Below are 27442 nucleotides of genomic sequence, written 5' to 3' on the forward strand. Positions count from 1 at the left end.
AGCTTCTTCTGATTCCCAGGTAGCTTTTTCAATTCCGTGATGTTGCCAGAGAACTTTAACTAAAGCTATTCTTTTATTTCTTAACTCTTTAACTTCCCAAGCTAATACTCTGATTGGGTTTTCACTATACGACATATCAGGCTAGATCTCAACATCTACAAGTGAAATCACATATGAAAGGTTTGATCGGTACTGTCATAACATCGACATATGAAACACGTTATGAATTTTCTCTAACTATGACAGTAATGCCAATAAATAAGCCACTGATCCAATCCTCTTAATGATCTCACACGGAGCGATGAATCACGGACTAAGCTTCCTTTTTTGGCCAAAATAGAGAACTTTTCTCCAAGGTAATACTTTTAGAATTATTTTGTCACTGACATGAAATTGTATATCTTTTCTTTTCAAATCCGCATAAGATTTCTGACGATCAGAAGCAGCTTTTAAACTGTCACATATTACTTTGACCTTTTTTTGGTTTCTCGAATCAAATCAACACCTAATAACTTTTTCTCGCTCAACTCAGTCCAGTATAATGGAGTTCGACATTTTCAACCGTACAAAGCTTTGTACGACGCCTTTTTAATGCTTGGTTGATAACTATTATTATAAGGGAATTCAACCAGTGGTAGAAATTTCTCCCAGTTACCTTTGAACTCTAAAACACAACATTGGAGCATATTTTCAAGTACCTGGATTACTTGCTCAGACTGACCATCGGTCTGTGGATGAAACGCTGTACCAAAAGACAGCTTAGTACCCAGAGATTCGTGTAATTTACTCTAGAATCGATAAATAAACCATGGATCCCTATCAGAGATAATAGATACCCGTACACCGTGCAATCTAACAATCTCAAAAATATACAATTCTGCCAACTTCTTAAGTGAGTAATCTTTATGTACTGGAATGAAATGCACCGATTTAGTCAAATGATGCATAATAACCTAGACAACATCTTTCTTTCATAGTGATAGAGGCAATCCCGATATAAAATCTATCGTAACACGTTCGCATTTCCATTCTAGAATCATCACAGGTTATAATAAACCAGAAGGTACCTGATGCTCGGCTTTAACTTGTTGACAGATCAAACATTTTGATACAAACTCTTAAATCTCTCATTTCATACCTAGCCATCAATACATCTGTTTCAAATCACTGTACATTTTATTGCTACCAGAATGTATCGATAAGCTACTTGTAATGCCCTGAATTTTGGGCCTAGAAGTATTAGGTCTTAAGCATGGGAGCATTTAGGAGGCAACACATAAATGATTAGCTGTGCAAGAAGTGACACACAACTGTGTATCTGTTTTCGTGGTTAAGTGTTCTGGGAAGAGCTTGAAAAGTCTTGGGTTCAAGCCTTGGCTTGTACAAAATTTTGTTTTTTCCTGAATAAACCCTGTCTCTAGTCAGTAGGTTTCTTAAATAAATGTGGGTATTTCATGACAGAATGGGCCTACTGGTCTAGGGGATAAATGGCGTGTTACCTATGCTAGAGGGCTAAGGTTCGAATCCTGGTGAGCGTAGTAGAGTGTTTTATTTTGCTGTTGGCCATGGGAAAGTTCTAATTTGACCGAAACTTGAGTGTTTGGAGAGTGTAGGGAGTTGTGGCTGAATTTTAGGAGATTATTAAGGAATTTCAGTTGTTAGGAGGATTTGGGGATTGTTTTGTGGTAGAAAATTTGGATAGAAGAAGTTGAGTGGAATTCAAATTGGTGGGTGGAGTGATGTAAGGAGATTTCCGAGGAATGGATCAAGGGAAGAGGAGTGTGTGCGAAAATAGGATTCTTGTTTCTAAGGTTCGAATTTGGTTGGTATGCTCATTTTCCTTTTTTGGTTTCTGCCAATTGTTCATTTTTTGGGTTCTTGTCACTTCTTTATTGTATGACTGAATATCCTATCTTCCTTTCACTGCCCTTTCCCTTCCCAATCGTTTTGTTTACCATCTCTTCTCCTTGTGTTCACTACCAATTACCCTTGTCTTCTCCTTTCTCTCAACACTCTCCTCTTGACATTCTTTCATCTTAATACTTCAACCATTTACTGCATCTTTCTCAACTCTCTTCTTATTATCCTTCCATCTTGATACTTGGGCCGATTAAGGTATCTCTTCCTCTTTTCATTTTATTTTCGATTGTTGCGATTGTTCTTGACCAATCGGTGGGTGCATGTTTCTTCTCTATTTTCATTTTCTCTATGTTTTAATATTCCTGCTAACATTCTTCTTGCTGCCATTCATCGCTAGGGTAGTGTTGGCGCTAGTCTCTGTCTCGGTAGTAGTGTTTGTGTTTGACTGGCATTGGGGTAAAAGCCGATTACTCCTTTCCTAGTGTAGCACATTCGGTAAGTGTTATGTGGTTAGTACAATTTTTTGGTTATGATCATTACATGGTTCGGGTTTTTAACCCTTGGTTGTATGGCAGGATACCTTAAAAAGGGATTTGGAATCAGCCTCTTGTAACTGATTAAGTGGGTGATCCTCAGTTGATCGATCTAGGCAAGTGTTAAGAAACCGTGTTAATGAATGTTATAGAAGGGATGGTTGAATCTTGTTCTCAAGGGAACTAATGGTGTATTGTGTTTAAATCTAGGTTTGAAGCTCTTGTGGTCCTTTCGCAAATTTTCATAGACAAGGTATGTAAAACACTGCCTCTACTTGTAAATTGACAGAAGCCGAAATAAGAGACTGTCGATGCCACACGAACATGTGCTTGCTCATGTGCTATAAGCGTGGGCATTTGATTGTAGAGGACACCATGAGCGATTTCATGGTCTTAGGTCATTTTTGGCCATGTTGGGCCGAAATAGGTAGTGTGGACCCCACGAGCTCGAGGGCCCCATACGGGTAAACCACACGGATGAATGGAAAATATTGGGCTAGGCTGTTTAATTCACACGGCCAAGGCCAGATTTGGGCATGTGGGCCACACGGGCGTGTGGGCCTACATAGGCCCACATTATAGGCCTTAGGCCCATTTTCATTGTTTGATTGTTAAGGTTGCACGGGTCACCCAAGACGACTATGGACCTACTGTTGGGTCGGTAAGCATACCTCAACCCCAAAATTTATAAATGTCCATTATGCCCTTATGAGGTAAAATGACTATTATGCCCTTATGAGATGTATGACTATATTGAGCATGCCCTTTTATATATGTCGCATACATGCATGATGTTATGATATGTTGTCTGGGGATGGGCTGTTATGATTGGAGGAAGTGTACTATACTGGCAGCTCTGCTGCAATTTCTATTTAGTGCCGCAACCAGTGCTATTTTTGGTGTGTAGGGATAGGTGGGTTGATTTTATCCCCACATGGTGTGTTAGGCTAGACGGAGTGGTGTCTAGAGGCTGGTTGGGTAGGATTTCTAATTGCATATCTGTACTGTTTACTGTTATGGCAATGGGCCAAGGCCCAAACACATGACTGTTTCTGTATTGAGATGGGTTAAAGCCCAAACTGATATTGTCATTGTTACTAAAAAGGGCTTTGGCTCAAACTGTGTTTGTTTTCTGATTGTTTGCTTATATGGGATTACACACTGAGTTTTCGTAAACTCACCCATCTGTTTTAACTGTACAGGTAATCCCCAGTCTTAGGCAGATCGGTGCTGCGAGGGACTCAAAGGTGGTCACACAATCGCTCTTGCTCACATATTTGATTTTTATTTATAAGTAATTTAATTTGGGTATTTGTTTATGTAATAAGGCCTCTTTAAATTTTTAAATATTAATTTGGGGTTTTATTTTGATTTATATCTGTTAGTAGTAGAACGCGGGTTTTCAAAAAGATAAACATTTTTCAGAGCACCACGTTTACGCAATCGATTTTAAAAAGCTTCCGCACAAACAATGTTTTAAGAAGTAATAATATGATTAACATTTTGCTAAACAACTTGAGTTTTAACATTGAACGAGACATCCTAAATCTTCGTTTAGACCACAAAAAGGTTTAATATAGAAAGGTTTTTTCAACGACATCACACTTTGAGAAAAACACTTCAATGTGACATTGCCAGATTCAACATAAGTCTAGGTCGGGTTTGGAGTGTTACACTACTTCTGTGAGCTTCTTGTAAAATCTTCTCAATGACATCAGAATTTTCGATAACACAAATTCTATTTCGAAAATCCAAACTACTATCTAAACTACCATGAAAATCTGAATCAGGTGTCAATTCAATCTGTTTCCGTTTAGCAATTAATTCAGTGTCACCTTTCTGAGCTTCACAAATTTGTCACAAAACACCAGTTTAGCTTTTATTTCAACTAATATAGACCCATCATCAACCAACCTTAATTGTCTGTTCAAAACTCATAAAGTAAACTGTAACACCCCAAACCCAGCCTAGAAGTTAGGCCCGAATCTGGCATGCCACATTGAAGTGTTTTTCGAAAACCATGTTCTCATTGAAAACCCTTCTTACTACTCAAAACCTCTGGCCATTTTAAAACTTGTGAAACGTTAATTCCATTAAAACATTACTTGCTACGGAAGCTTACTTTTAAATAGTTGCGAAAATGTGATATTTTGAAAACCAGTTGTTGTTTTGGAAAACCGTGCCCTACTTCTAACAGATATTGAGCATACTAAATAAATTTCTCAAATAAAAAGTTAAGAAAATAAAGAGGCCTTAATACAACCCAAATCAAAAACTAAAGTGCTTAACCAAATAAATGAAATAGAAACACATGTGCAGTTGTGTGGTCGTCTCCGAGTCCCTCTCCGACACCGATCCACCTAACGCTGGGGATTACTTGCAAAGTTAATAAACGAGGTGAGTTTGCGAAAACTTAGTGTGTAATCCTCTTACTAGAGTCACAGTCAGTAAACAGACAAAATTCAGAATCAGTATGGGTCAAGCCCATTACAGTAACAGTACAGTCCAGTTCAAAGCATACGTGGGCCAAAGCCCGTTACAATATCATTTGGGTCACACCCATAATAGAATCAATTAGGCCTAGCCCCTCTTAGACTCAGTTGGGCCGAAGCCCACATCGCAATAATATCACAATAATATCATACATGCAATCTTGTGCAACCCACCCCAATAATCCAACCGCTACACACCAACTTTGTCCCCCAGTATACATCATGTGGGGATATAAATATCGACCCACCCATCTGATACACGTCAATGGTAGTCCAGTTGCAGTACTACCTTCATTGCAGCAAGCTGTTAATCAAATATTAGGCTTGATAGTCATCGGTGGATCCACATTTGTCAAGCAACCATGCAATCCTCATATACTCTCTCCGTTCCATAATTCCCAACCCATGAAATATGTCGTGTATGTCATGCTCAATCATCACACGTGAATGCAAAATGGCCATACTCAGTAATAGTTTTTTAAACATATATTAAGAGCATATCAATCATACAAACCACAGTCAAGTCAATTAAAACGCAGTCATACATTCATAATCAAATTAGTCAAATTCGAAGTCAGAGTCGATCATTTACCTTCAAGGGCAAAACAGTCATTTTACCCTACAGGGTTATGTCGGTCATTTTACACTACAAGAGTATTTTGGTAATTTTACATTACAAGGGTATTTCGATAATTTTAAAAATCAGGGGTGTTTCGATAATTTTACAAATCGAGGCTATTTCGATAATTTTACAAATCGAGGGTATTTCGATAATTTTACAAACTGGGGGTATTTCGGTAATTTTACAAACCAGGGGTACTTCGTAATTTTACAAACCGGGGGTATTTCAGTAATTTCTCTTTATTATGGGTTTATTACTTACCTTAGCCCGTTATCAAGTCCTCGTTGGCTAAAGTGAACAGATACTATGCACCAGGTAGGATTCTAGAAAGGAAGAGGTGAGTCATTAAGACCGCTTAAGTACCAAGCTCTCCCTAGATCCAATCTTAGACATGCATATACCCATTGCCACACCTTAACCTTATGACTCGTCTACGGTCGCGATTAATTAATTATTTAAGTTTTATGTCTACTTGAGTAGTTACCAAAAACTAGGTCCACAACCCCTTTACTAAACACTAACAGATCCACACATATTCATTCGGCCCCTTTTAGGCCCAATCTCATTCACATGGCCCGTTGAGGCCCAAACAGCCCCAGCACACGAGAACGCTCGAGGTGGCTTTCAACATTTGCTGATTTCTAACAAAGAAGGGCGGGAATACATACCTGTTTATGAGAACGCGCCGAAGTCCACGATCACCAACCTTAGCACATCCTGCATAGGGTCTTAATCACCTTTTTTCTTTTTCACCAACTCATCTGGTTCACTCTATTTAAAGCCAGCTTCTCACCAATTCCCATGTTAGCTTCCCGATGTGGGATTTCTTTCAACCATTCGAAAAATTCCTTATTTTCTTATGACCACCTCAACCACAAAGTTCCAGTCCAACTGCACCTCCTACACAGCTCAAATAGCAAAATAAATACTTCATTGTGCATCCCAAGACTTGAACCTTAGACCTCACCGTTACACAACACGCCACATTGCCACTCCATCACAAGCTCTTTCTATGTCATATTTTATCCTCAATTAAATATAAGGTCTATAGGCCAGAGTCCAGGTTCCTCTAAAAGAAAAACCAAAATAAATTGCAAGAGCCAAGACTTGAACCCAAGCTCCCTTGCAACCTTAATGACATCACAACCAGTAGACCACAAGCTTCCTTGTGTCATTTATTTACCACAATAATTTAAAATTCCTTCATCCAAGCACCCAGGATTTTATTCACTTATTACCAAAATTTTTGCTAAAGCCCAGTTTTGAACCCAAGATTTCTCCAACACTTCTCAGGGCCATTAACCACTAAAGCAGACATTTAATTGTGTCATTTCCTTGCACAATTAAATGCTTATTTACAACCTCCTTACGGACCCATACTAAAGTCTGAATACTTCTAGGCCCAAATTCGGGGTATGACATAAAGAAAGATTTTCTACATAGAGCATTATCAACGAGATGAGCTTCTCTCGGGTGATAGTCGATAATCAAATCATAATCTTTTAACAACTTCAACCACCTTCGTTGTCTCACATTCAGATCTTTCTGTGACATCAAATATTTCAAGCTCTTGTGATTCGTGAAGATATGACATTTTTCTCCATACAAATGGTGTCATTCGAAACACGAAAATATACTCATTTTTTCATGCCCTTTTTAACTCATATTCATGCAATTTTCTAGTAATTCTTGTCGAAAAATATATAATGATTATAAATAATTAAATTTTACTTAAATTATTAACATGTTTAATTTTAATTAATTTTATAATAAATTTTGATTTATTTTGATTTATTTTTGACAGATTTGCACAAAGGGCAAAAATTGGCTCGACAGACACTGTTGGAAGCACAAAATCGAATAGCGATTTTGAAGCATTGAGGGGAATTAAATTTTCAGCCTAAGATGGTCCAAATTATGAATATTAATTCATAATATAATTAACTTTAGTTGTAGTCGAATTTATTTTGGGTTAAATAATTATTATTAATAAATTATGAAAAGAGGCCCTGTAACATCCCTAACCTGTATCTGTCACCGGTTTGGGGTTACAAGGCATTACCGAACAAATCACAGCTTTCGAACATTCACATATTCACACAGGTCATATTAATATATATAAAGCAAATGGCTGATCAAATTTCAAACATACATTGTTAATAATAATAATGCATATACGAATCATATCTTAAAGTCATACAGCATATATATACTTCTAATCATAAGTTCGTCACCTTAATGGTATTTGATTACCTAATGAAAATCAAACATTTTTCTTCATCACTCTATTCATGTGCATATTGAACCAAGTAAATCATATCATATGGCTTTTTGTATATTAACATATACGATAATATCAACTACACAAAATGGTTAAGTTTAACTTTTAAACATACTAGTCATATAGCCATATAACTTATCAAGTGTAACACCCCACACCTGTATCCTACGCCGAGATGAAATACGAGGTGTTACCTAAATCAGTCGTATACAATCACCTTTTTCTTAGTCATCATAATTTAATCAAATTTAAAACCTTTCCAATTCTTTATCAAGGACTTCATAACAAAGGCCTATGAGGTACCAATCGTCATTTAAAACAATTCAGGAATGATTCAGATCTTCCCACAAACTCTGAAAAATATTACTAGATATAAGGGCACATGCTAGTGTAGGAGGAGCAACATGCATGTGTGACTAATTCGACATGGTTGTGCTAATGGCTCATGTGGCTCACATGACCTAAGCAATTCATCGACATGACCGTGTCCTCCATGTTGAATTAATTCTAAATGCACACCTACAGGGGTTTTCACATGGCCTGGCATACGCCCTGTGTCCTTCACACGGCCATGACACGGTCGTGTCCTAGCCCATGTGCAAAACATGGACATTTTGTTTCTGACGTCAGCATCCTCAGAATGTCACATAGCCAAGGCACACGTCCGTGTACTAGGCCATTTCCATAACACGGCTGAGACACACAGTCGTGTCTCTGCCTATTTGGTTACTATCATGCATACTAACTTGAAATCGTTACGTGCAGGGGACATATGGCAGGACCAAACGCCCATAGGGCACACACGGCCTAGACACACGCCTGTGTGCCTACTCGTGTGGATAATATAAGGCTATTTACTAAGCCTCTTTGCCACCCTTATTTACACTGCCTACACATTAGGAACCAAAACCAATACAAGGCTATCTCGTGCAACCAATTCAGCCACAATAAACAACATTCCATGTGTGCATTTTACTCATCTATGAAAATAACATCTTGTATATAAATCAAAATGAATGTTAGCCATCATTCAAGGCTTAATACAAAATGAGGGATTTTTCCCAAACCAACAGATTTGGCCAAACTTATAAAGACACAAAACATATGTCTAGTTCCCTAGACATGCCATATTCAGAAATATAAATCAAACTATACCGAAAGCTTTGATTGATAGTGTAATTGATATCTCTGACTTCCGTTGATCCTTGAACTAGATAGGCGGCACTATAAGAAAATGGAAAAGGAGAGGGAGTAAGCATAAAGCTTAGTAAGTTGCACATAAATAATTATACTACATAACTTTGTCATTCATCAACAAGTATCATAATACACAAGTGGCATAAGCAAAACTTACTCATCAATAGTCAATACACCTCATATAGCATATATTGAGCTCACATTTCATACATACCAAGTAGGTACCTGTGTCACTCACAAAAAGGTTTCAAGTAGGTACCTGTGCCACTCACAAAAAGGTTTTACTTTCCTTGTTAACTTGAAATCATACTTTTACCGTTGAACTATTTCGAAAATTATCAGATACTCATTTAGCCTCAAACATGGGTGCAGGTGCTGATGCCATGTCCCAGACATGGTCTTACACTGACACCTCTTGTAGTCAATGCATATCCCAGACATGTCTTACACTGGCTTACGTCTCAATGCTGATGCATGTCCCAGACATGTCTTACACTAGCTCTTGTCTTAATGCCAATGCCATGTCCCAGACATGGTCTTACACTGGCCCACATAATGTGGCCGATGCATGTCCCAGAAATGTCTTTCACTAGCTCACAATAACCCATATGTTATGACATAAATATCCGATTTATTTCCTAGGTTCAAACGGGAACTCTACTATCTCTATTACCATCATGCTTTCTCAATTCCACAATCAAGCAATCCATGCTATATTAATCTCAAGTATAATTCAACACATACATTAACATTGTAGTTGTATTATTTACATACTACCTCGGATTACAAAATGTGGCAACTAGACGATTTAGTCGATTTGTTTGGCTTTCCCCCGGTTTAGGTTCGGATTCTATATTTCTTGATCTATAATAGCAAAATGTACTTATTTAGTCACTAATTAAAATTAGAAAAATAAAAAATTTATAACTTTGGTAAAATGATCATTTTGTCCCTAAGCTTTGACAAAATAACCATTTTACCCCTAGACCCAGAAATCAATTTTTATCGAATTTCTTCACGCCTTAAGCCTAGCGAACCTTTTCTACTCTTATAGCAACTCGAAGTACCCGCTATTTCACACACTTATAATCTATTTTACAACTTATGCAATATAGTCCTTTTTGGTGTTTTCATACTAACACCTTTTACAAAAGTTGGTCATAAGACACCCAAGACTCATTTTCTTCCATAAAAAATCAACAAACATTACAAATCCTTTCATGGCAAAACCCTAAACTCTTAATTATTTTGCAAAATAGTACCCTCATTTGAAAACTTATGCTTCAAGGGTCTCAAAAGTACAAAAATATTCAATAAATGCCATAAAAATCACTTACTTGTGAAGGCTTAAAGTTGCTGAAATATAAAGCTCTTAAAACCCCAGTTCTTACTAAAAATTTCGGTTGAGAAGAAAGAATAGATGAAAAAGATGAAGGCTAGGCACTTAGGGTATTATTATATTACACATTATGTCATTAACATACCTAATGTTGACTTTTCAACATTTTTACCTCCCATGGCCGGCCAAACTATCACAATAGGGTCTAATTTCCCTTTAAAGATCTCCAATTTTTATTCTCTAGCTATTTGACACATTTAGCTATCAATTTAGGACTTTTGCATTTTATGCGATTTAATCCTTTTTTCTAATTGAGCTCATGAACGTCAAAATTAGCCCACCAATTTTTTCATACACTAATATAAACATGTAATGACTCCAAAATAATAATAAAATAATTTATTGAACTTTGGATTTGCGGTCTCGAGACCACTATTATGACTAGCCCCAAACTCGAGCTGTTACATTTCTCCCCTTCTTAAGGATTTTCGTCCCCGAAAATCTTACTGGTGAATAAGTACGAGTACTGATCTCTCATAGTCTCCTCAAGTTCCCATGTGGCTTCCTGACTCCATGTCTATGCCACAAAACCTTCACGAGTGCAATACTCTTATTTCTGAGCTGTTTGACTTCCCGAGCCAATATATTGACCGGCTCTTCGCCATAAGTCGTATCTGGAAGAATCTCAACCTCTGTTGGCTTAATCACATGCGAAGGGTCTGATCTATATCGACATAACATGGACACATGAAACACGTAGTGAATCTTTTCCAATTCGGGCAGCAAAGGCAATCGATAGGCAACCGACCCTACTCTCTCGATAACCTCATTTGGTCTTATGAAACGAGGACTCAACTTGCCTCTTCTACCAAATCTAACGACTTTTCTCCACGGGGAAACTTTTAAAAATACCTTATCTTCGACTTGAAACTCAATTTCCTTTTGTTTCAAATCTGCATAGGATTTCTATCTATCTGAGGCGGCCTTCAAGCAACCACAAATTAGTTTAACTTTCTCATTAGTCTCTTTGATTAAATCAACCCCGTGAATCTGACCCTCTTTGTAATGCCCCCATACCCGAGACCATCTCTGGAGTCGAGCACGAGGAGTTAACGGACTGAATTCATTAATTAAACAGCTCAAACAATTTATTTTAGAATTTCCAGACAAGCTGGCTAACTGCATCACAGTCGCTAAAAAATCTATATCTCTGGTTACGAAAGTCAAAGCCAATTCCGTAAATTTTTCCTGAAACTAGACTCATATACCTACTTACTAACTTTTTTATAGAATTTACGGTCAGGCCAATTAGTACAGTTTATTAATTAAAGTCTCCCCTGTTTCAGAGTTAGGCTCCTCTGACCCCTGTGCACTACGAATCAAATTTCTTTCTGTAAAGAGATCCAATGACCACATCATTTATTTCTATTAAAAATAGACTCAATAAGGAATCCATAAATATAAAGTTTGAGTCTTAATTATTTTTACACAATTTATGATAAATTTCTAAAGTTCGAACAGGGGATTCAGAAATCGCTTTGACCCTGTTTCACCAATACGTAAATATCTCATAAAATACAACTCTTTTACTTATTTTGTTTCTTCCATGTGAAAATAGATTCATTAAGCTTAAATTCCATATTTTATTCATTATCTAATTTTATTTATACTAGTTTTTAATGATTTTTCAAATTCATGTCACTGCTGCTATATGACCCTGTTTTATAGCCAATTTCACCATTTTATGGTTTTCCATGGATTAGGAAATTCATTAAGCATACATAACACTAAATATAAAATTTGATTAGCCATTCCAATACCTAATCATCAACAAGCATTTCCACATCACTCATTCACCATATAATAAGATTATATACACAAAAGGATCATAATGCTATACATGCCATATTCCCAAAATATGCAAACCACTATACCGAAATGGTCCGTTGATAGTGTGAACGTGCCTCCAACAGTCCCGATCTCCAAGCTGGCTTGTCAAAACTACAAGGAATGGAAGGGAGGGAGTAAGCATAAATGCTTAGTAAGTTCACATGTAAATAGCAAGTAACATAACCATGCAATAATACGAAATCCACATTTGCATAATATCACCAAAGCATTCATATCATATTTCTCATTCATGATCCTACCATATTATTGTTATATTGAAGTCTCAACCCGAGGGCTAAGTAAATACCTGTACAAATTTTCTCATTCACCACACTTACCAACATGTCACCTTCGTTTTAGGTACTCACCTTATTCACTTAAGATTTACCAGTTGAACACATCGGAATATGATTCGAATACACGGATTTCATGCACATAAGTGCCATACCCGCAGCTAAACAAACTCAATAGCATGTGGAAATTATGTAGCCAAGCTACCATGTAACCCACCCATAAGTGAACTCGGACTCAACTCAATGAGCTCGGGTGTTCGCATCCATAAGTGAACTCGGACTCAACTCAGTAGTTCAGACGCCTAGTTACATCTCACGAACTCGGACTCAACTCAACGAGCTCGGAACTCAAATATCTTAGTGACATGTCACTTGTATTCTAATCTATTCCCAAGGTTCAAACGGGATTTTTCCTCGATCACACATCTTTCCCGTCTTCCATGGAATATTGAAACCGATACTCGGTAGCAATTCATATTTAACAAGTAGCACACATAATTTGCATATTACTCAATAATAACCACAAAGCATATTAATCATCATATCATATAAATAACATTAAATTACTTAAAATGACAATTATGTTACTACATTTACACCTGAACTTACCTCGGTCAAAATAAAAAAATTTTGCAATTTAGTTCACAATCTTTTCCTTTCCCCGATCAAGGTCAATTTCACGTCTTTCTTGGTCTAAAATAACACATTTAGCTGATTTAATACTCACATTTATCAAAATAGTCCTTAACTCTAACTTTGGAAAAATTATGATTTTGCCCCTAAACTTTTGCATATTTACACTTTTGCCCCAAAGCTCAAAAATTAATTTTTTCCCAAAATTATTATGTTTTATGACATGCTGATCATTTATCCCTTCTATGGAAACATCAAATTCTCACTCTAACATGTAGTTATAAACATTAAGTATTTTTATCGATTATGTTATTTTACTTGTTTTCACGTAAAATCGTTTAGCAAAAGTTGTTTAACACAATTTAAAGCTTCATATTCTACCATAAAACATCAAAATAAACACATTTCACCTATGATTATTTTTCCAAATATAAACCCTAGGTTAAATTATTGCTAGAATAAGCTAAATCAAGTTACCGAGACTCAAAAACGTAAAGAACATTAAAAACGGGGCTTGGAATCACTTACTATGGAGCTTGGAAGCTTGAAACAAACCCTAGATATGGAGAACCCTTGAAATTTCGTTCTAATGAAGAACATGGACATATTTTGCCATCTTTTTCCTTTTTTTAATCTTTTAATTACCAAATGACTAAAATACCCTTCATTAAAAACTTTGGTTATTTCTACCTATGTATGTCCACTTTTGTCCATGAAAACCTAATGGTATAATTACCATTTAAGGACCTCTACTTCAATTATGCTCTTCAATTAAATCCTTTAACATCTAAAACTCATATTTATTAACTTTTGCAATTAAGTCCTAATAGGCAAATTAGACATGCAATTCATGAAATTTTCTATCGATATTCTAACACATGCATCTAATCACTCAATAAATTATAAAAATTAATCAGAATAAATTTTTCTACTTCAGAATTGTGGTTTTGAAACCACTATTCCATTTAGGCCCTAATTCGGGATGTCACACTCTCTGAGCTTAATCCGATGTAAGGGCGTTCGACACTTTCGCCCATACAAAACCTCATAAGGCACCATCTTCAAACTTGTCTAATAACTATTGTTGTAGGTGAATTCAACCAATGGCAAATACCTTTCCCAACTACCTTGAATCTTGAGAACACAACACTGCAACATGTCTTCTAAAATATGTATCACTCTTTCTGACTGGTCGTCTGTTTGCGGGTGAAATTGTAACACCACAAACCCGGCCCAGAAGTTAGGCCCGAATTTGGCGTGCCACATTGAAGTGTTTTTCGAAAACCATGTTCTTATTGAAAACCCTTCTTACTACTCAAAACCTCTAGCCATTTTAAAATTTGTGAAACGTTAATTCCCTTAAAACCTTACTTGCTGCGGAAGCTTACTTTTAAACAGTTGCGGAAACCTGATATTTTGAAAACCAGTTGTTGTTTTGGAAAATCGTGCCCTACTTCTAACAGATATCAAGCATACTAAATAAATTTCCCAAATAAAAAGATAAGAAAATAAAGAGGCCTTAATACAAACCAAATCAAAAACCAAAGTGCTTAGCTAAATAAACGAAATAGAAAAACATGTGCAGTTGTGTGGTCGTCTCCGAGTCCCTCAGCGACATCAATCCACCTAACACTGGGGATTACTTGCATAGTTAATAAACGGGGTGAGTTGATGAAAACTCAGTGTGTAATCCTCTTATTAGAGTAATAGTCAGTAAACAGACAAAATTCAGAATCAGTCTGGCCGGAGCCTATTACAGTAATAGTACAGTCCAGTTCAGAGCCTACGTGGGCCAAAGCCCGTTACAATATCATTTGGGTCACAGCCATAATAGAATCAATTGGGCCTAGACCCTCTTAGACTCAGTTGGGCCGAACCACATCACAATAATATCACAATAATATCATACATGCAATGCTGTGGAACCCTCCCCAATAATCCAACCGCTACATACGAACTCCGTCCCTCGGTACACATCATGTGGGGATATAAATATCAACCCACCCATCCAATACACATCAACAGTAGCCCGGTTGCGGTACTACCTTTATTGCAGCAAGCTGCTACTCAAATATTAGGCTTAATAGCCATCAGTTGACCCACAGTTGTCAAGCAACCATGCGATCCTCATATACTTCCTCCGTTCCATAATTCCCAACCCATGCAATATGTCGTGTATGTCATGCTTAATCATCACACGTGTATGCAGAATGGCCATACTCAGTAACAGTCTTTTAAACATATATTAAGAGCATATCAGTCATACAACCACAATCAAGTCAATTAAAATGCAGTCATACATTCATAAACAAATCAGTCAAATTCGAAGTCTAATTCGACCATTTACCCTCAAGGGCAAAATAGTCATTTTACCCTACAGGGGTATGTCGTTCATTTTACACTACAAGGGTGTTTCGGTAATTTTACACTACAAGGGTATGTCGATAATTGTGCAAATCGGGGGTGTTTCGATAATTTTACAAATTGAGGGTATTTCAGTAATTTTACAAATTAAGGGTATTTCGGTAATTTTACAAATCGAGGGTGTTTTAGTCATTTTAAAAATCGAGGGTGTTTCGGTAATTTTACAAATTGAGGGTATTTCAGTAATTTCACAATCGAGGGTATTTCGGTAATTTCTCTTTATTATTGGTTTATTACTTACCTTTACCCGTTAACAAGTCCTCGTTGGCTAAAGTGAACAGATACTATGCACCAAGTAGGATTCCAAAGAATAGGAGGTGAGTCATTAAGACCGCTTAAGTACCAAGCTCTCCCTAGATCCAATCCTAGACATGCATATACCTATTGCCACACCTTAACCTTATGACTAGTCCACGGTCGCAATTAATTAATTATTTAAGTGTTATGTCTGCTTGAGTAGTTACCAAAAACTAGGTCCACAACCCTTTTACTAAACACTAACAGATCCATACTTATTCATTTGGCCCCTTTAGGCCCAATCTCTTTTACATGGCCCACCAGGCCCAATCACATTCATATGGCCCAACTACTTCCCACCTAACAGTTAGATTTACACAAACAGGTCTATCGAGGCCCAGAACAGCCCCAGCACACGATAACGCTCGTGGTGGCTTTCAGCTTTTTTCGATTTCTAACAAAGAACGGCGTGAATACACACCTATTTATGAAAACGCTCCGAAGTCCACGATCACCAACCTTGGCACATCCTGCATTGGGTCTTAATCATCTTTTTTCTTTTTCACCAACTCATCAAGTTCGCTCTATTTAAAGCCAACTTCTCACCAATTCCCATGTTAGCTTCCCGATGTGGGATTACTTTCAACCTTTAGGAAAATTCCTTATTTTCTTATGACCACCTCAACCACAGAGTTCTAGTCCAACTCCACCTCCTACACAGCTCAAACAGCAAAATAAATACTCCATTGCGCATCCCAAGACTTGAACCTTAGACCACAGTTTCACAACATGTCGCCTTGCCACTCCACCACAGGCTCTTTCTGTGTCATATTTTATCCTCAATTAAATATAAGGTCTATAGGCCAGAGTCTAGGTTCCTTTAGAAGAAAAATCAAAATAAATTGCAAGAGCCAAGACTTGAACCCAGGCTGCCTTGCAACCTTAATGACGCCACAACTACTAGACCACAAGCTTCCTTGTGTCATTTATTTACTAAAATAATTTAAAAGGCCTTTATCCAAGCACCTAGGGTTTTATTCACTTATTACCAAAATTTTTGCTAAAGCCTAGGTTTGAACCCAAGATTTCTCCAACACTTCTGAGGGCCATTAACCACTAAAGTAGACATTTAATTGTGTCATTTCCTTGTACAATAAAATGCTTATATACAACCTCCTTACGGACCCATACTAAAGGCTCAATACTTTTAGGCCCAAATTTGGGGCGTTACAATTCTACCCCTTAAAGAAATTTCGTCCTCAAAATTTCCAACTATCTGAACAAGCGCTTAGCTCAATCTACACTACTATGCTCTCGCTGCGCACTCTAGTTCCAAACTACACGAATACACTTTTAACTTAATCTCAAAACCTCTCACAACCAACCAAAACATCTAACCACAGAAGCAAACATATATTTACCACACATGCTTACAATTTCTATATTCAAACATCACATCCAAACAAAACACACCTGACTTAAAAAGAACTATGATCCCTCTTCCTACTGCACTCCAAGTGCCTAGCCTAAAGTGTTTCACCATACGCTTTAACTCTTGCCTCGAACACTTCTTCCAGCACTTCCCTTACCAGCCAGATCAGTGCCTTTCTACCAAGCTCTGAGTTATTATTACCCAAAGTTAGAGGACTTACCTTAACTACAGTTTTCTGAACCATCTCATGTTCCAGGGAGACAGACAACTCCTCGTGACCTTGCTTGCCTTCGAAATCCATTATAGTATTGTTGCTAACTAAAAAAAAATAGATTTCCAGAACATACACCGAATAAATACAAAATCTAACTTTAAGTACAGCCTAACAGAAAACTTACGGATTCGGCGCCGGAGACTCGGTAACCACACTTTCAGAAAAATATTCAGAAAAACATTTCAAATACTTCAAATCTTTTCAAACATTTTTGAAACAATTCTTTTGAAAATCCAATTTTAAAACCCATTCCACAGCCGAGTTTTGTAACTTGGCTCTAATACCACTAAATGTAACACCCCAAACCCGACCTAGAAGTTAGGCCCGAATCTAGCGTATCATATTGAAGTGTTTTTCGAAAACCATGTTCTCATTGAAAACTCTTTTTACTACTCAAAGCCTCTGGCCATTTTAAAATTTGTGAAATGTTAATTCCCTTAAAACCTTACTTGCTGCAGAAGCTTACTTTTAAACAGTTGCAAAAATGTGATATTTTGAAAACTAGTTGTTGTTTTCGAAAACCGTGCCCTACTTCTAACAGATATTAAGCATACTAAATAAATTTCCCAAATAAAAAGTTAAGAAAATAAAGAGGCCTTAATACAACCCAAATCAAAAACCAAAGTGCTTAACTAAATAAACAAAATAGAAAAACATATACAGTTGTGTGGTCGTCTCTGAGTCCTTGTGCGACACCGATCCACCTAACGCTGGGGATTACCTGAACAGTTAATAAACGGAGTGAGTTTACGAAAACTCAGTGTGTAATCCCCTTGCTAGAGTAACAGTCAGTAAACAGACAGATTTTCATCTCCCACACGGAGTGTGAGTTCACCTGTGCCAACATCAATAATCATTTTAGCAATTGCTGAAAAAGGCCTTCCCATAATTAAAGGAGTGTTGCTATCCTCCTCTATATCTAGAACAATAAAGTCAACAGGAAATATAAATTTATCGATTTTAACTAGTACATCTTCAATAATACCCCTAGGGAACCTTATAGTTTTATCTGTTAATTGAATGCTCATCCTAGTTTGTTTGGGTTTCCCGAGACCTAATTACTTAAACATTTTGTAGGACATGACGTTAATACTAGCCCCTAAATTAGCTAATGCATTATTAACATCTAAACAACCAATTAAGAAAGGAATTGTAAAACTCCTTGGATCTTTTAGTTTGTTTGATAGTCTATTTTGAAGAATAGCTGAGCAAACTACGTTTAGCTCCATGTGTGACGCCTCATCCAACTTCCGCTTATTTGCTAAAAGTTCCTTTAAAATTTCATTGCGTTTGGCATCTGCGATAGGGCTTCAATAAACGATAAGTTAATATGTAATTTTTTTACAAGTTTAAGGAATTTACCAAATTGTTCATCTGAGCGGTCTTTCCTTGTCGCGTTGGGGCATGGCACACGGGGTTTATATTCGACATTCACCGTTTTGTTTTTCTTATTATCTACCTCACTTTGACCTTTGCTTACCACAGTTTCTCGCCTCGATTCTGGTTCAGGCTCAACAACTCATTCTTCATCTTGAATATTAATTGCGTTGAGCTGTTCCCTTGGGTTGGGTTCAATATTACTTGGCAAGCTACCTTGTGGTCATTCAGAAATTAGTTTGGAAAGCTGGCCTATCTGAGTTTCGAGCCCTTAGATCGACGCTTGTTAAATTTTAAGTGTTGTCTCGGTGTTTTGGAAATAAGTTTCTGACATCGAAATAAACTTTGAGAGCATCTCTTCAAGGTTCAGCTTCTTTTCCTGTTGGTAGGGTGGTTGTTGGTAGCCTGGAGGTGGTTGTGGTCTTTGATTTCCTTGATCGCTCCACGAGAAATTGGGGTGGTTCCTCCAACCTGCATTGTAAGTGTTACTATGTAGATTGTTTTGAGGTCGAGGATTATTACCCATGTAGTTTAATTGCTCGTTATCCATGTTGTTGCCATAAGGTTGGTATTCCGAATGGCTTGTTCCACCTCCACTTGCTTCGCACTGCAGTACTAGGTGAACCTGTGAAGAACTAAGAAAACCATCAATCTTTTTATTTAAGAGTTCTACCTGATTAGAGAGCATAGTGATTGAATCGACGTTATAAACGTCGGTTGTTTTTGTTGGCATTGTCCTCATGACTTGCCACTGATAGTTATTCAGTGACATATCCTCTATAAACTCATAGGTATCTTCAGGGGTTTTATTATTGATGGTTCCGCCAGCAGCTGCATTTGTTGGGTCAAAGGATTCAGGCCATTATGGAATGTTTGAACCTGTAGCCAAAGCGGTAACCCATGGTGAGGGCACCTTCTCAAAAGGTCCTTGTATGTTTCCCATGCATCGTAGAGTGTTTCCAAATCCATCTGCACAAAAGAAGAGATATCATTACGTAATTTAGCTGTTTTAGCTGGCAGAAAATATTTTAGTAAAAAAATTTTGGTCATTTGTTCCCAAGTAGTAATTGACCCTCGTGGTAATGAGTTCAGCCACTGTTTAGCTTTGTTCCTCAATGAAAAAAGGGAATAACTGAAGACGAATGGCATCATCAGAGACACCATTAATTTTAAATTTATTACATAGTTCTAAGAAGTTGGCTAAATGTGCGTTGGGATCCTCATCCTGCAAACCATCAAACTGAACAAATTACTGTGTCATTTGAATAGTCTTAGGTTTTAATTCAAAAGTATTTGCAGCTACAGCAGGTCTAACTATGCTGGATTTAGTTCCTGTTAAAGATGGTTTAGCATAATCATACATAGTGCGTGAAGAAGGATGTTGATTAACCGCAATTGCAGGAGGTAGCTAATTACCTTGGTTTTCAGCCATCTCTTCGGTTGGGGGTTGAGTATCGTCTTCTTGCTCGTTCTCTGTGTATCTTAAGCTTCGCCTTATTTCTGCTTGATTTCTGCGGACTGTACGATTAATTTCTTCGTGAAAAAGTAATGGTCCTGACGGATTTCTTCTAGTCATAAACTATAAAAACCTGCCAAGAGAAAGAAAAAGTAAATTAATAAATAATAATAATAAATTAAAGTGCACGAAAAATAAATGGCTAAAGTAAAAATTAAGTGTTCCTAATATTTCAGTTCCCCGGCAACGGTGCCAAAAAAATTTGATCGCGTGATTTCGTGATATGTTTTAAATATTTATAATTACTCATTCTTGAACTAACTATTATCACTATGTAGGCAAGTGTACCTATCGAACAATAGTATGGTTTTAGCAAGACCGGATTGTCGAACCCAAAGGAACTAAAAGTACTAGTAATGACTGTCTTTTTATTATCTAGCCTAAGAATAAAGAGGTTTTTGTTTCAACTAACTAATTATCTAAACTAAGAACACACAGAGAATGGAATTGGGGAATTGCTTTTGGAAAAATCGATTGAATGAAGACAATACCTAAGGAAAAATCCACCTAGACTTGACTTGTTACTCTGGCTCCGAATCGGACGATTTATTCATTTAACTTGATCCGTAGAGATACCTAAGTTATGTTATTATCCCTATCCAAGACTAATAACATCTAATCCCTAGATTGAATAACCGAGAATTTTCTCTAATTAACACTCTATGGTTGCATTAACTCGATCTATGGATCCCCTTATTAGGTTTCACCCTAATCTGGCAAAATCTTGTCACCCTATGTCTAGGCGCGCAATCAACTCCGCTTAATTATGACAAATGTACTCTTAAATAGGGTCTATTTCCCCTCTGAATAAGAGCTTATCTTGATTCGGTATCCTAGGATATCAAAACAAGAATTAAGAACACATAATTAAGAACAAGTCAAATATTTATCATACAATTTAGAAAATAATAACAAGATTCATCTTAGGTTTTATTCCTCTTACGTATTCAGGGGATTTAGTTCATAACTAAATAAGAAAACATCTCAGAATAATAAAGAATACAAAACATAAAGAAAACCCAAAACTCCTGAAAGGGAATTGAGGAGAGATCTTCAGTCTTGATGATGAATCCGGCTTCTGAGATGAATCAATCGACTTTCTTGGAGTAATTCCTTACTCCCTACTCCGTTCTTCTCTTTTCTTCATTCTCTAGGGTGTATTTATAGGCTTTGGAATGCCTAAAAGCCCTCAAAATTAGCCTTTTTTGAATTGGACTCAACTTGGGCTCGGCAGGGACATGCCCGTGTGACACGCCCGTGTGCGATTACCTCAAGCCGTGCTCGAGCCTGTCAAATTGACACGGCCATGTGGTCTGCCCGTGTGAGGAGGTCCAGGCCGTGTTGATTTCGTACTTTGGCCTATTTTCTCCGTTTTTGGCCCATTTCTCGTTCCTTTCGCTCTCCCATGCTCTCCTAAGTGTAAAACATGAAATTAAAGCATGAGGAGCATCAAATTCACCAATTCTAATGGAAAATCATCCATAAAATGCGTTAAACATGGGGTAAAAATATGTATAAATTACAGTTTATCAGTAAAGAAAAGAGAAAAGTTGATGCAGAGGCGAGAGATTCGAGGAAGAGATCAACGAATAGATCTTATCATTCCTCATCGAAGAAATAAAGAGATTACTTTAATCGATCGATAGTGTAACACCCCTAACCCACATTCGTCCCCAGAACGGGGTTACAGGATGTTACCGGAGTTTACAGAATAATTATGTATAATTTCACTATTTTCTCATATTCCAGTCAAGTTGTCTTCTCAAGTCATAGTTACTAAATTATTTATATGTGGAGCTAAGGAATTGAAAATTAAGATCTGATAATTTTACCTGAAACTAGACTCACATATCTTCTTACCATAAAATTTTTAGAATTTTTGGATTAGCCAATAAGTACAGTTTATTCTTCAAATTTACCACTATTCTGCTGTTTGACAGCTTTGACCTTTCTTTACTAAAAATTAGTTATCTCATCATACAGAACTTGGATGATGTTACCATTTGTTTCTTTTGAAAATAGACTCATTAAGGATTTTAAAAATATAAATTATAACCCATTATTACATTTTTACCATTTTTAACGATTTTCCAAAATCATTATAGGGGATTCCAAAATCATTTTGACTCTATCTCACAAAAATTCAAATATCTCATAAAATAAGATTGTTTTGCTTACACTGTTTCTTCTATGTAAAACTATACTAAATAGGCTCTAATTTCATATTTTATTTAACCTCTAAGTCAATTTCCAAAAGTTTTGGTGATTTTTCAAAGTTGGACTACTGCTGCTGTCCAAAACTGTTTTAGTGAAAAATGTTGATAACTAAGCTTATAACATCTTCACTTTCTTTCAATTAAACCCTATACATGCCATATAAACCGTAAAATGCACAATAAAAGTTATCGAAGTAATTTGGATAGTGTGCCCTGATGTGTTGATCCGATCCACCAATTTCACGTCAATTTATAAAGAACATTTAACACACAGGAGTAAGATTATGAAAGCTTAGTAAGTTCATGGGCATAAAAAATAATTCTTACCGAAAATCTTATAACAATTATACAATATTTAAATTCACTAACTCTCCTGTCAATCACAAAATTAGTGACAAGTTCACTTACTTGAATTCAATGTCACTTATTAACCAACTTTTAATCACTTGGGCCCCTTTATCATTTACCTTTCTTAATCAAATTAGGGAACGATTATGGAATTGACTACTTCGTTATCACAATGTCATAGTTAATATATAGTCTTGCACATAGCCACATATTACGCATCGAAGCCATATCCCAACCATGGTCTTACATGGATCACATATCACACTGATGCCATATCCCAGATATGGTATTACATAGAAGCACGTATCACACGGATGCCATATCCCAGATATGGTCTTATACGGAAGCTCATAACACACCGATTCCATATCCCAGATATGGTCTTATATGGAAATCGCATATCACATGTTGCCATGGTCCAACCATGGTCTTTTCCATCAATTCATCTTAGCCACTGAACGAAAGTACTCAAATCCATCGTTCTAACTAATTTGTACTTTTACTTAATCATTATTTTACAATTATCAAAATTCTATAACTTTCATATACAATAATATACCATAATATTCATGAAATTTTCATAACAAAACATTGAATTTAGCCATATGAACTTACCTAGGCAAATTCGCAAAAGTCATACAAGTTCAGGGACTAATCGGCTATTTTCTCTTTTCCACGATTCACTTCGGGTTCTTGACCTATAATTGTAAAATCATTAATTTATTAGCATTTATTTCAAATTTACTCTATTTTACAGTTTATACCCTTAAATTCCCAAAATTACACTTTTGCCCTAAATTTTTACAATTTTTACAATTTAATCCCTGTTCAATTAACACATCAATTGAGCTAATTTTTCTCAATTAACATTTTATTTATTCAATCTAAGCTACTACACAACCTTTGAAAATCAGAATTTCAGTACCAAAGCTTAATTCACAACTTTTTCATAATTAGGTCCTAAAATCAATTTCTATCAAAATCACTTAATAAAATCATCATATAAAATAAGAACTTCAATTCCATAATAATTCAGCATAATCATATAGCACTTATTCATGGTAACTTTTAAAATCACCCATAAAATCAAAAACTAATGAATTAGATAGTTGGACCTAATTGCAAAAGTCTTGAAAATACAAAAATTATAAGAAAATGGCAAGAAATAAACTCACATGCAGTAAAATTGTGTAAAACAAACTTAAAAGCTCTCTCCCATGGCTATCTAGCCGAAATTATGAGAAGAATGGCCTAGAAATCTCTTTCAATTTCTATTTATTTGTTTAATTTTGTAAAATTTACCATTTTACCCTTCGTTCACCTAATTTCAGTTTGTTTCTTGCTTATGCCACCTCATCCATCCCCTTTAGGCTAATTTGCCTATTCAGTCCTCACTCATTTAACACTTGAGCTATTTCATCATTTTAACAAGTTTTGCACCTTTTTTCAATTTAGTCCTTTTTAATTAATTGACTATCCAAACGTTAAAATTTTCTAACGAAACTTTAATACTAACTCAATGACACTCCATAAATATTTATAAAAATATTTATGGCTCGACTTATGCATTCGAGGTCTCGATACCACATTTTAGACCCAATTTACCTATTAAATTCCTTTTTTCCCAAAATTCACTAATTCAAAAATTCTTCGAAATTCACACTTGACCCATAATTATTAATTTATTAAAATTTCAAACTTACTTTTCAGATTTAGTGATCCCCAAATCACTATTTTCGACACCACTGAAAATTGGGCTATTACAACTCTCCCCCCTTTAGGAAATTTCGTTCTCGCAATTTCTCACCAGATAAAAGTTATCAAATCAAGTCTTTCTTTTTTATTCTCAATGATATACCATATATGAATCCATCATAACTCATTTCGATTTAGAACTCGTATCAGAAGTCACATCAAAACTTTATATTATATCAAATTTAGCTGAACGGCCATGACATCCTCGTGTCACAACTTTATCATTAACAATACAATTATCAAAAACAAAAATATTCCCAGTAATCCTCTATTGAATCATAATTGAGAAATCCAGATGATCAAACTTTAACTAATGCTTCTGGCATGTTTGCATCTGAAATCTTTCAACTTATATCTAACTTTACTAACATGCAATAGGCCATTCAAACTTTCGTCATTGTGATAACATTATCAATCAGAACAGCTTTAACTCGTAATAACATCATTCGATTAAAGTAATCCAATAAGTATCTCTTTATATCATACTTGCTAAATTATAGTTTTTTTTAAACCAATGAGTTGATTTCAACTATCGAATAATAACATATCAAAGTATTCTTTTCTTCATGCTGAGAAAATAGCTCAAACTCACAATCTTTCAAAATTCTCTTAACATGCTAATCAAAAATCTTTTCAACCGTATCGAGGAAACAAATATCTGCTTGAACTCATCGACTTTATTCAAACTTACTTGAGGAATGAAAAATACTATGCAATTTAAGCTTGTGCTCTCACCATTTATACCCTTGCCGATGTTAATTTCTTCCACGAAAATTAGAGAAATCCTGATACCAGAATCACCACATTCCTATTATCGAATCTAGAAATACAATCATAATAAACATAACCATCACATACCAAAAAGCATACTTTAAAGATGAGCCATGTTTGATAATTTACACAATAAGGATGATAAGAAAACCCAAATATAACACCAGACCAGAAGTCCGAGAACATAACTCACAAGAAGATAATAAAAATCTTGATAATTCCTCAGAGAAATCCAAAAGAAAAATACTACTTATCAACTCTAGACTTCCATCATAATAGAGATCATATATTTCCTGTATGTATAAAACAAAACCATAATCAGTAGAAACATAAGAATAGTCTCACATAAATTTTTATCATTGACTTCATTTCCAACATATTAGAATAAAATTCCAAAGAGATGAAGAAATTCCGATCATAAATCGACCAGACCAATAGGGCTTTCGCCTAATATCAAAGTTAACTAGCATTCTCACAACATCAGAACTCCATTAGAAACTGAACAACCACACACGTATCTCTGAGGATAAAAGGATATATATAATACCCAAAAAAGATCATCATATTCGTTTCAACTGTAACTGTCACTCACAGACATCTTTACTACTCAATTATCATTTTTCTTGACTAATTCTGTCATCATGAACCCCGCATCATTCCATTCACTAACGAAAACCAATTCAGGAAAAACTTCAGCAAACACAAACTTCAGACATCATATCCGAATAAGTCGACTAGCCGAGGTTAACTTTTTCTTTAACTCTAACATTAAATAATCTGAATGATATTTAGAATAATCTGATATATATATATATTAAAACTGTATTCACATGTCAAACTATTTTCAACTCCGTCTGCATTACTAATTATTCCACCACTGTACTCTTTAGTTTCACACTTGTGAACTTATTCAACATAATTCTTGTGAACTTTCGTTATAAAATACCGTATTGGTAAGGGGGTGAGGTCGTAAAGCCTCTAACTGGTCTCTCATAAATACACACATATGACTTAGCATTCATCATCAACATCATATCATCACAATTACATAATTCACTATAAGAAAATTAACATACATAATTATGTTACACGAACTTTTCAATTATCCCTTTCAAACAAGTGTACTTACACATGCATTCCATGAATTTTGAGTAAATTTACTCATAGCATTTACTTAACCAAACAAGTCAGGCACATAACATCATATGAATGCCACACAAACATAGATAAGCTTATCACAATATAAACTTTCATTTCATTCACGTTTCCACATGTAATATCCCGAATTAGGGCCTAATCAAAATTATGGTTTCGGGACCAAAAATATGAGATAGAAATAATTATTTTATAATTATTTTGAGATCTATGATATGATTGCATGATTGTGTGAAAATTTCGTGAAGAAATTCTATGCATAAAGTACTTAATTTAAAACTAGGGACTAAATTGAATAAGTTGCAAAACTTGCATTCTAGAAGCTTTTAGTATGAAATTTCTTTGGAATATTAATTATGAGATCTTAAATAGCAATTTAACCAATTTCTAAAATTTTGGACAAAAATGGGCTTATACATGAAAAATTACAAAGAAAGGCATTAAGGGCATTTTTGTCATTTGGCAAATATAGTCATTAAAAAGGGAAAATTAACAAAAAAATGGACTCATCTTCTCCATAAGGGCTGTTGAATTTTGCTTATCACCATAGCTAGGGTTTCAACATTTTCAAGCCTTGATTGTAAGTGATTTCCATGCCCGTTTTTAATGCCCTTTTCGATTTTAAAATCTAGAAAGCATGTTCTATCATTTTCTAGCAATATTTTGAGCTAGGATGCATGTATGAAAATTTACCCATGTGTGACATAATTGTATTCTGATGAATAATGAAGGAATATGATGGGTTGATGTGTGTTTAACAACTTTTACTTAGTAGTTTTATGTGAAAACACCTAAAA

The 27442-nt window shown here is 35.8% G+C and overlaps 1 non-coding gene across 1 annotated transcript; it reads left to right on the forward strand.

The window, feature by feature from the left end:
- Positions 1-19779: 19779 nt before the first annotated feature.
- On the forward strand, positions 19780-19886 carry LOC121205302 (small nucleolar RNA R71). The gene has a single exon (XR_005900386.1). It is a non-coding gene; the product is annotated as a small nucleolar RNA R71 (small nucleolar RNA).
- The last annotated feature ends 7556 nt before the right edge of the window (positions 19887-27442 follow it).

This window comes from Gossypium hirsutum, chromosome A08, assembly GCF_007990345.1.
Source record: "Gossypium hirsutum isolate 1008001.06 chromosome A08, Gossypium_hirsutum_v2.1, whole genome shotgun sequence".
Classification (NCBI taxonomy): Eukaryota; Viridiplantae; Streptophyta; class Magnoliopsida; order Malvales; family Malvaceae; genus Gossypium; species Gossypium hirsutum.